The sequence below is a fragment of the Saccostrea cucullata genome, unplaced genomic scaffold, assembly GCF_032062105.1.
Source record: "Saccostrea cucullata isolate Sc308-1 unplaced genomic scaffold, CSIRO_AGI_Scuc_v1 ctg3604, whole genome shotgun sequence".
Classification (NCBI taxonomy): domain Eukaryota; kingdom Metazoa; phylum Mollusca; class Bivalvia; order Ostreida; family Ostreidae; genus Saccostrea; species Saccostrea cuccullata.
Window position 1 is genome coordinate 1 of NW_026935116.1, and position 11,689 is coordinate 11,689.

Genomic DNA, 11,689 nt, shown 5'->3' on the forward strand with positions numbered 1-11,689 from the left:
AAATTTTTTAACTTAAATTCTTAAGAAATAAATGCATTTCAAATGTGTATCTTTGTGCATCTGATAATTTGCATGTATATACATATATATGATTTATATGTTTTTAGGTCACCTGAGTAAACTCAGGTGACCTATTGCTATCCGTTTACGTCCTTCGTGCGCCGTGTGTTTACATTTGAACATTTTCAGCTTCTTCTCTGCAACCACTGAACCAATTTCGACCAAATTTAGCACAAAGCATCTATGGGTAAAGGGGAACAAAAATTGTGAATTTCATGATCCCTGCCCCCTGGGGCCTGAGGGGTGGGGCCAAAACCACTAAAATTAATGCAATCTTTAAAAATCTTCTTCTTTACTCCTGGACATCAAGTAGTCAAACTGTTTGCATGATTGTAATCAGCAATGAATCCTCTACCGAAATTGCGAAATTCATGGCCCTGGGTCAGGGATTCAAGTGCTAGGGCGGGGCTCAATAAGTAGGTAGTAAAAGTGCATTATTTCTTTGAAAATCTTCTTCTCTACTCCTGGGTATTAAATAAACCAAATAAGTACATATTTGTGATAAGCAAGAGTGCCTCTACCAAAATTGTGAATTTTATGGCCCCAGGTTCAGGGGTTCTGGTGTTAGGGCGGGGCTCTATTGATTATATAGTGAAAATACATGAATTCTTTGAAAATCTTCTTGCTCCTGGGTATTAAATAAACTAAGTAAGTACATAGTTACAATGAGCAGAGTGCCTCTACCAAAATTGTGAATTTTATGGCCCCAGGGTCAGGGGTTCTTGTTTTAGGGTGGGGCTCTAATAGTGAAATGCATGAATTCTTTGAACATCTTATCCTTTGCTCCTGGTTAATATACTAATGACCTAATTACATATTTAAGGTCAGGATTTATTTTATTTTCAGTTTTACAAACCCTCCGCTCAAGGTTTTGAATTTTCAGAAAAAAAATAAAACAATTTTTTTCTTTCCGATGTCATATTTGAGTCGGGATCGAGATTTTAAATTACGAACTCACACTTCCGGTTTTAAGATGAAACGGCGGGTAAATAAAGCTAGATCTGAGCTTGGTTTAGTGTAAAATTCATCGATACGAGTGCCATTCAAAACGTTTCAGCCGTTCAAAGGACAAATAAAATGTTGACGACTTTGCTGCACAATGACATGCTGGTGAGATAATTATGTATTCGTTTCAAAAGTATCTGTAAATTATTTTCCTCCCCCAGGTTTTAAACTGCTCGTGGTAGCTATTGCATATAACCAATTAAATGTTCTACTTTCCTATTTGTAAGTATTATGTGTCCATTTGTAAGGAGCCTATTAGAATGGCATGAAAAAAGAATGAAAAAATGTTAATTGATTTATCAAAAATCTGATGTTCATAACTAAACCTAAACATTAAAAAATGCTGGCCTTATAATAAAGAAAGGGGTCTCTTTCAAAATAGATAATTTCAAGGCCGCTGGGTCAGGGGTACCAGGGGGGTACTTTGACTAAGAATAAATTAATGCTTTGAAATCTGCCCTTTGATAAGCAATGGTGCCTCCTTCAAAATTTGTGAATTTCATGGCTTTTTTGATTAAAACACGAACCAAATACAATCACTGGAAAGTTGTTACATGATACTCAGGTGACCTATAAGGCCCGTGGGCCTCTTATTTTTAAAACATACATGTATTACATGTAATTTTAAAATTTGTTTAAAATAATTGTAGCCAGTGGTAGAAAAATGACAATCTGGTTAAGGTTCAATCATTTACTAAAATAAAACCTCAGAAAAGCCTGAAACATTACAATTACACACAACATATATACAACACACAGACAGACATTTGACAGATAAGTTAAACATCATAGCTAGACTTTACTTTAGAATAAATTCATCTACCCTACCTCATTAACACAAAGTCTTTCATACCACTTTCTCACATAGATGCGGCGCAAGTATAAAGTAGCATTGATAACAAATAACAATAAATAACCCTGGTTACATAATTATATTTATGATTCAGAGCTTAATTTGAAGCATTGGTCAATCTAATTAAATGAGATGTTATATCCGCTCTCATACTCACTACACATTGTAATTAAGAGGCCGTGTCAGTAACCATTGAGATTTACATGGAAAGTCAAAAATTTTGAATTGGGCTAAAAACCACCCTGAAAATATTTAAACAACAACAAAAAACACATTTGAGACAAATTTTACAAATTTGTTCATCATCATTGGTTTCCATGGCAACAAATGTGATTTGCATAGTAAATTATCAACAAAACATTGTAAAATAATACAAATTTAGACATATTTAAATGCAGAGGGGGGAACAATTGGAAGGTCCAAATTTGTTTTCTTATACTGAAATAATGAAAGCATCAGAAGAAAATATTTTTATGTCTGTAAGAATTTTTAAAAATGTTGATATGGTTGCTATGGCAATCAAAAATGACAAGATTTTCATGATGGGAATATCCGTTGAAAATTAAGTTTTTCAAAAGTTGAATACTTAAAAACGCAACAGCCGTAGATATTGTATGTCATACAGAGTAAAAGATATATCCCAATACTATGTAATAATAAAATAAAAATTGGTAGTCGGATGTCCCAATTTTTTTTTTCAGATATCAAAATTTGCATTTTTTTTCAAAACACTTTCAATGGATTTTCGCAAGTTTTGGCAATTTTTTTTAATATTACAACAGATATTTAACAGTTAGATGCCATATCTATAGAAACATAGTACTTTAGAAATTTTTATAAAATGTACGCCTTTTTTTACAAAACAAAAGGAAAAGAAATCTCGATAGCAACGGAGTTTATACCCTAGCAACCGACTTGACTAGGATCGGCAAAATATGAAACATACACCCAGGAAATTAAAGCCTGTCAAGTGGAATATTTGGGTCATGGCATCCTGATCAACTGTCAACCCTGTTGTACTTACCCCATCATATAAGTAATAATAAGTACCATTGCTCTACAATGTCTAATAGTTATACAATATAGTCAGGATGTGGACCAAATACGCAAAAACCTGACCACATATGACATAACAAAAGCCGAAATTATATATCAAAATGATGCGATGTTCAACCCAAACGGACGCCAATGCTCTGTCTTCTGGCTAATTTACATTGCTGTACCATGTTTATTATTCAAGTTATAAACCTAAAATCAACTAGAAGAAGGATATGGAAATAACGAACAGTATTCAATCTCAATGTCCATTAAAATTAAAAAAATATACAAAATAAGAGCAGAGCAAACACGGACCTCCGAAACATCAGAGGTGGGATCAGGTGCCATGGAGAAGTGAGCATCCCCTGCCGACCGGTCAAACCCGCCGTGTGCTCGTTGTCATAATCAGGAAATAACGGAAAAAATCCGTGGTCAATTCAGTGTATAAATAATGGACTAACAATTGGTATGAAAAACGTCAGTCAGCATTTCATTCAATGATAAATTGTATTTGCTGACAAGGTCATTGTATCGACCATAGAATTTACGAAATGATGACTTTGAACGAGACTGTTGATATTCTTGTTTCATCAACTTGCTTGTCAATAATTTACCTCGTTTAAGAAATTGTTCATACGTAGAGCATGCTCTTGCGTATCGAATCAACTGAGATATAAATACTCCGTATGCAGGTGATGAAGGTATATTGCTACATAAGTAAGGGAAGTTGACGATAGAAAAGTTAAAGTCATCACGTTTATCATATAACTTGGTTGTTAGATTGCCATTAGTGTCTTTTTCAAGTAAAATATCCAAGTATGAAGCAGAAGTGTCGGACTCTGTGGTATCTTTTATCTCAAGCTCACCAGGATATATCGTGTCGACGTAGGAATGGAAATACAATGTAATCATTATTAATTGACAATACGTCGTCGATATATTTAGATGTCGAGTTGAAGGCCACAGCAAGTGTTTTCTTCTTTTCACGTAAAAGATTTTGCATAAAGTCTGCTTCATATGAATATAAAAATAAGTCTGCTAATAACGGAGCGCAATTTGTTACCCATGGGAATTCCAATAGATTGTTGGAATACCTGGTCTCCAAAAACCACATGGATATTGTCAATCAGAAACTCAAGCAATTTCTTGATGTCAACTTCAGAGTACTTATGTGTGCAATCAGAATCTGTTTTAACAAAATAATTTTTCAAGTGACCAATGACGAGGTAAGTAATTATAAACTTACGAGTTCCATTTTTGTTGAAGAAGCAGCTGTCAATGATATCAAAAAGCCTGGATTTTAATTTGTCGTGGGGAATTGTTGTGTATAAAGTTGAAAAGTCGTAAGTTTTTATGCTGTTGATTTTTGTAAAGACTTGTGATTTCAAATTGTCCAAAAGTTCTTTAGAATTTTTAAGTATCCACATCTGATTTACACCACTTCTTGAATATATAGTTGCACAGTACTCTTGAAGTTTTTCCTTCACTACTGTCAATATTTTAGTGAGAAGTAACGAAAGAGGCTTGGTTGAACATTTACTGGAACCTGCAATGTATCTTTGTTTGTAGGGATTCTTATGAAGTTTATGAATCCAATATATATAAGGTAGTTCAAATTCATTTTGGCTCTGTGGAATATTAAAAGTATTCAAAACTGACAGGTGATTTTGAAGAATTTCTTCCTTAGAAAGAGAAGTATATGTATATGTATGATTACCACTTGTAGAATTAAATCCAAGTTCTTCTAGAATGCAATTTATATAATGAGCCTTACAAACGAAGACAATGTTTTACCTGCTTTGTCGGCAGGAACCAGTACGTATTGATCGTGTAATCTATCTAATTCTTTTTTCACTTCTGGTTTATTGAACACAGAGGGATATATGGTTTTCATTTTGCCCCTCAATCTTTTAATACGTGACTTTAACATGGATCTGATACATTTAATCCATTCTGACAAGGTATCAATGTCTTTTTTTTTCATATCTAGCCCATCGTCTGGCGTTATTTTCAACAGAATCCATAATATTTATGAAATTCCGACGCCAGTTGAAGGATCGGGGTTCCCTATATTTAGTACCTTTTAAAATAAGTGATCTAAGGTCTTCATTACGAACTATTTTTACGTCACCTGTAATAACGTGTCCAGCAGGACTATAGTTATAGGGCGAAGAAGAACATGAACACGAAAGAGGATTATTTTTCAGATAGTCGATATCCAGGCCATGTAAAGTGTTCTTGTAATTGAAAAGTTTGGAAGCAATGGTCGATGTATATTTGTAGGAAATACAAGGCGTAGTCTTTAACTTGAAATATGGTGGAATACAAGACTGGCCCCTTTTGTGATTAAGAATATTACTTATAACTTAGAAACTGTCCAAATGGTACAAAATAACACCCCCCCCCCCCCGCTGGGTTTTTCAGAAGGGCTGAATCATGAATATTTTATGGATCTAAGAGAAGAGAGAAAAGCTAAAACATTTTAGTGCAAATGTAATTGCTCATTATTTTTTTTTTTATACATGTAATTGAAACGAAGGTACAGCCTAAATCAAGAGGCCCATGGGCCACATCGCTCACCTGAGAAGCTTTGACCATTCTGTTCTTTACCAGATTTCCCCGTGTTATACATAATGCATCCCCACCCTACCCCACTGATCATAATTTAAACATTTTGAAATCTACACTACCCAATGATCCTTCCATGGGCACATATGTTTCAGCTTTTTTGGCCCAGTGGTTCCTGAGAAGAAAATTTTTCAAAGATTTTTCCTATATATTTCTATGTAAAACTTTGATTCCCTATAATGGCCCCACCCTTCCCCCGGGGGTCATGATTCCTACAATTTAGAATTTACACTGTCCCAGAATGATTCCACATAAGCTTCACTTTTTCTGGACCAGTGGTTCTTGAGAAGAAGATTTTCAAAGATTTTTCCTATATATTTCTATATAAAACTTTGATACCCGATTGTGGCCCCGCCCTTCTCCCAGGGGTCATGATTTGAACAATTAAGAATCTACACTATACCAGGATGCTTCCATAAAGTTTCAGCTTTTCTGGCCCAGTGGTTCTTGAGAAGAAGATTTTCAAAGATTTTTCCTATATATTTCTATATAAAACTTTGATACCCGATTGTGGCCCCGCCCTTCTCCCAGGGGTCATGATTTGAACAATTAAGAATCTACACTATACCAGGATGCTTCCATAAAGTTTCAGCTTTTCTGGCCCAGTGGTTCTTGAGAAGAAGATCTTCAAAGATTTTTCCTATATATTTCTATATAAAACTTTGATTCCCCATTGTGGCCCCGCCCTTCCCCCGGGGGTCATGATTTGAACAATTTAGAAGTTACACTATACCAGGATGCTTCCACATAAGTTTCAGCTTTTCTGGCCTAGTGGTTCTTGAGAAGAAGATTTTCAAAGATTTTTCCTATATATTTCTATATAAAACTTTGAGTCCCGTGGGGATCCGGGTTAGAATACGTCCTCAGTACCCCCTTGCTTGTCGTAAAAGGCGACTAAATGGGGCGGTCCTTCGGACGAGACCGTTTAAACCGAGGCCCCGTGTCACTGTAGGTGTGGCACGATAAAGATCCCTCCCTGCTCAATGGCCCTGAGTGCCGAGCATAGGCCAAAATTTGCATCCCTTCACCGGCAATGGTGACGTATCCATATCAGTGAAATATTCTGGAGAGGGACGTTAAACAGTATACAATTATAATTATATAAAACTTTGATTTCCCATTGTGGCCCCGCCATTCCCCCGGAGGTCATGATGTGAACAATTTAGAATCTTCACTATACCAGGATGCTTCCACATAAGTTTAAGCTTTTTTGGCCCAGTGGTTCTTGAGAAGAAGATTTTCAAAGATTTTTCCTATATATTTCTAAGTAAAACTTTGATTCCCCATTGTGGCCCCGCCCTTCCCCCGGGGGTCATGATTTGAACAATGTAGAATCTACACTACCCCAGGATGCTTCCACATAAGTTTCAGCTTTACTGGCCCAGTGGTTCTTGAGAAGATTTTTTAATGACCCAACCCTTTTTTGGTCAAAATTGGCCCAGTGTTTCTTGACAAGAAATTGAAAATGTGAAAAGTTTACAGACAGACAGACAGACAGACGGACGACAGACAAAATGTGATCAGAAAAGCTCACTTGAGCCTTCGGCCCAGGTGAGCTAAAAATAGACTGAATGTATGGATCACACATGAATTATGAATTTTTTTTGTTAGTGACCTTGAACTTGCATAAATGACCTTGGTTTAAATTCATGTCAAGTTCTCAGGTCAAAGCAATGTTTGTGTAAAGTGGGAACCTTCCAAGTTTATCCTTAAGAAAGATATGGACCAGACAGGAATTATAATTTTTGTACTGTCTGTGCACTTGAACTTGGACAATTGACCTTGGGTCAAAGTCATTACACCCTTATGTCATAAGTGATCTTTGTGTAAACAAGAATAGTATCCAAGTTTATCAATATGAATGATATGGACCAGGCACAAATTATGAGGTTTTTCCTTTCAGTCACATTAAACTGACACAAAGAACCTTGGGTCAAGGTCATGACACATCCTCAAGACAAGTTCCTGTTTTACACCCTTAGGTCACGAGGAATCTTTTTGTTAAATGGGAACTTACCAAGTAAATCCATAAGAAACATATGGAACGGACATAAATAATGAAATTTTTCTTCCAGTGACCTTGAACTTCCCCAAATGACCTTGAGTCAAGGTCATGACACACTCTTAGGTCATGAGCAATCTTTGTATGGAGAAATAGATTCTAATGTTTCTTCGTAAGAAAGATATGGACCGTACATGTTTGCACAGCTAGACAGATGGACCGATGGATAGACAGACAGACAGACAAGAAATTACGAAGAGCCCTAAGAGTCCCCTTGCTATGCAGGCGACACAACTAGGCACCATTACAGCATATCTTGTACCTGATACTAAGATTGAATTTTTTTCTGAAGTGTACAGTCATATATTCTACAGAAATCTTTTGCTAGAAATAATAATATATCGTATAAGTGGAAATTTAAGCGAGATGCAAATTTGGCGATTTCTACCAAAGTCTGGTATTTTATTATTAGCCAGAAGTAATTTTAGCGATTTTAAAATGTTAACTAAAGAAGCTATTACAAATAATAAGACATTAATTTTTAAAAATATTCAATTTTAGCGATGTCAGCACCCTCTCTAATACATGTAATGCCAAAATTAAATCCTCGCTAAAAATTCTACTTATACAGTATGTTCTTCAAAGTACATTTATGCACAGTAAACAAGAAGTATGACACATTTAATTTTATATATTATCTATTTTAACCAACTAGAGCTACAATAGTATAATCTAAGTGTTGTCCACAGACAGATGGACAAACAAACAGGGTGATTCCTTATCCCTCTTTCAAAAACTTTGATATCAATATTTTAAACTTAGTAAGAAAATGTTTTTAGTTCACTGCTTTAAGAGCCCTATCAGAAATCTGATTCAAATTGTTCTTGTTCCTTTCAGCTGTCAAGTCATTTTCTTCACAGTCAGTGTCAGACCTCTGCCTTTTCACCAATGGCATCAAGATACATAATCAAGGTTTTCCTTCTATGTAATGGACTATCTTCATGCTCTTGAGAATCCTGGCATTCAGATGACTTTCACAAGGTGTTTGGAAAAGTTGTCGTCTGAAGTTGATTCCACCTACAAAAGATACAAAATCAATCCAACTAACAACTTCTTTTAAAACAATTTCATTTTGACAAAAATGTTACTCATGCTGAGACAGTGTGTCACAGCCCTGAGCCAAAGTCGCACCTTCAAGGTCAAGGTAAAATTTGATGGATTGATTGTATACTGTTTAACGTCCCTCTCCAGAATATTTCACTGATATGGAGACGTCACCATTGCCGGTGAAGGGCTGCAAATTTGGGCCTATGCTCGGCACTTACGTCTTTGAGCAGGGAGGGATCTTTATCGTGCCACACCTGCTGTGACAAAGGGGCCTCGGTTTATACGGTCTCATCCGAAGGACCGCCCCATTTAGTCGCCTTTTACGAGGGAGTTTTAAGGTCTGTATTTCTGTATGCCTCATGGAACAACTTCATACTTGGCATTCAATGCTCCTAATGATAAGGTGGTGTGACATGACCCTAACTCAATGTCAAACTTCAATGCTAAGGTCACAGTAGACTTCAATAAAATTGTCTTATCTGAAATGCATTTAATACCTGCTTCAAAAGCACAGCTTAGATGACACAAATGTGCCTCATGATATCAGTCTTTAACAACCTTTGACAGAAGACCAGGTGAGCAATATGGGCCCATTTTAGGCTTCTTGTCTGGGTTTAAAGTATGAAGTTCACAGGTCAAATGGATTTAAGTTACTGAGTCACAATCCTTTCAAGTTTGAAGTTTCATAGCATTCGAGTTATCTCTTGACAAAGAAATGGATGAACAAAGTGATTACTGGTACTCCTTGAGGCTGGGCTCTTATGAACAAGCTGATGCTCAAAGTAGTTCTAAACAAATCAGTACATGTAAAAAAAATTCAGTACAAACCTCTGTTTGTTCCATATGCTTTGAATCTGGTTGCACTTCATGGTAATTTGGTAGTTCACATTGCAACTTATCATCATCATGATTCTCCTGAAAGTATTTCATATCTGTTTACAAATTTACACGACCCTACTGCATATAGTTGATGATTCTTTATAATAAACAAGCTGATGCTAAAAGTAATTTAAAGCAAAATAAGTTTGTGAAACAGTATGCCCCCAGCGTCAACAAATATAGAAAAGCTAGTTTTAGCAAAAAGATCAAGATCTAAAGGTTACTGATGTTGGTGTAATTAAAAGAACTTAATTAGTGGATTATGTATAAAAATATGATCTCACAGTTCAAAAGTCATAGTAAAGGTTAAAGCTGACAACAGATAGACAGAAAGGACAAACAAAAATATGTTCATGCTCTTTGGGCATAATAATTCAGTACATGTAAAAATTTCAATACAAACCTTCATTTGTTCCACATTAATTGGATCTGCTTGTACTTCAAGGTTATTTGTTAGTTCACATTGCAACTGATTATCATCATGATTCTCCTGAAAATATTTTAGACCTGTTTACAAACTTACTATAAACCTTTAATTAATATTTTGTTTCATTAAAAAATATTAAATTTTTAAGGGCAATAATGGAATGATAACTTTTGTTTATGGATGTGTGTTATTTTACATGCACATAAAACAATTTGAAATTGTGATTTAAAAAGCAGCGTTTCAATATGTTTTCTGTTGGGAATGAGATAGGTATGAGAGTAGATATTATTTTTAAATTTACCTCATATTTCTAAATTAATTGTGAGATATAAAATAGTAAATCTTTCTATTTATCATCCCAAATTTTCTTCACATCATGATTTGACATATTATTCATTTCTGAAAAAGTAAGCAACGCTTCATACTTCAAACTATTTTCCATTTGAATTTAATGCTATATTTGTTGCTGAAAATCAATGTCTGGATTAAAAAAAAAAACAAAAAAGGCGTGAAATTTGGAGCAGAGGGATATTGTCCCTTAAATGCCGTTGATACAATTTATCAATGGCACTTGACAATATCAATGAAAAGAAAATAATCACTCATCATTTCGATACAGGACTTGTATATTTTTTTAATTTGTAAAGGCACGAAATCAAAACAAATTTCGACAGTCAGAGAAAATGTTTCCATGGGATCATGGATCATATATTTACAAACAAACCATAAAAACTATATTGGTAAGTACTAGAGGCATTGTACTATTGATAAATTGTGAGTTTGACAAGTAATTGCAAGTATCGAAAATACACCCGAGAATGCTGATTCTACCAGCTGTCTACTTGGAATTCCCAGTTTTCCTAAAGGCACCGGTTATGGCGTTTTCCTAGCACGTAAAATATAGAAATACTTTATAAAAAACAGGAAAACGTAAGATATTTCGGACTATAAATAGTGCTTTTCAGTCACCTACAAACTTTTGATGCTGTCATGTCCTCTGTAACCGCACAAGACCTGCTTTAAACATCGTTACAAGGTGTATATCTTCTCCGACTTCTGCTGCAACAGCAATTTTCTGTTCTTTATCAACAGGAGAGTTCCACAAAAGGGAGATAATCGTTCACGCGTTTTCATATTTGTGGTACATTCTAAATCAAATTATTTGCTATAGAGTACCCAACTACCATTTTAAGCTCTACTGGTCAGAGACCAGAAGAGCTTAGGCAATAGTAATGCGTCCGGCGTCCGTCTGTCCGTCTGTCTGTAAACAATTTTTCAAAACGCTACTCCTCCTACAGATTTGGTCTGATTCCAATATAACTTGGCACACAAATAGACTACACTAAGATACATAGAATAGTGCATGGTTTTTTAATTTAGATGAACGGTGTTGCCATGGTTACTAAAAATTGAATTTTTTGTGAAATTCCTTTAAAACGCTACTCCTTCCACAGTTTTGGTCTGATTTCAATATAACTTGGCACACAAGTAGACTACACTAAGATACATAAAATAGTGCATCGGTTTTTGATTTCGATGAACGGTGTTGCCATGGTTACTAAAAATAGAATTTTCTGTGAAATTCCTTTAAAACGCTACTCCTTCCTCAGTTTTGGTCTGATTTCAATATAACTTGGCACACAAGTAGACTACACTAAGGTACATAGATTAGTGCATCGGTTTTTAATTT

At 35.3% G+C, this 11,689-nt stretch overlaps 1 long non-coding RNA gene across 2 annotated transcripts; it reads right to left on the bottom strand.

Annotated features, from left to right (window-relative positions):
* Window positions 1-8,511: 8,511 nt before the first annotated feature.
* On the bottom strand, window positions 8,512-10,159 carry LOC134241919 (uncharacterized). Of its 2 annotated transcripts, none has more exons than XR_009986759.1 (3): window positions 9,976-10,159; window positions 9,522-9,605; window positions 8,512-8,663 (listed from the first exon to the last, which is right to left on the bottom strand). It is a non-coding gene; the product is annotated as an uncharacterized LOC134241919 (long non-coding RNA). The 2 variants fall into 2 exon arrangements; XR_009986758.1 differs by having other exon boundaries at window positions 9,522-9,608.
* Window positions 10,160-11,689: the final 1,530 nt, after the last annotated feature.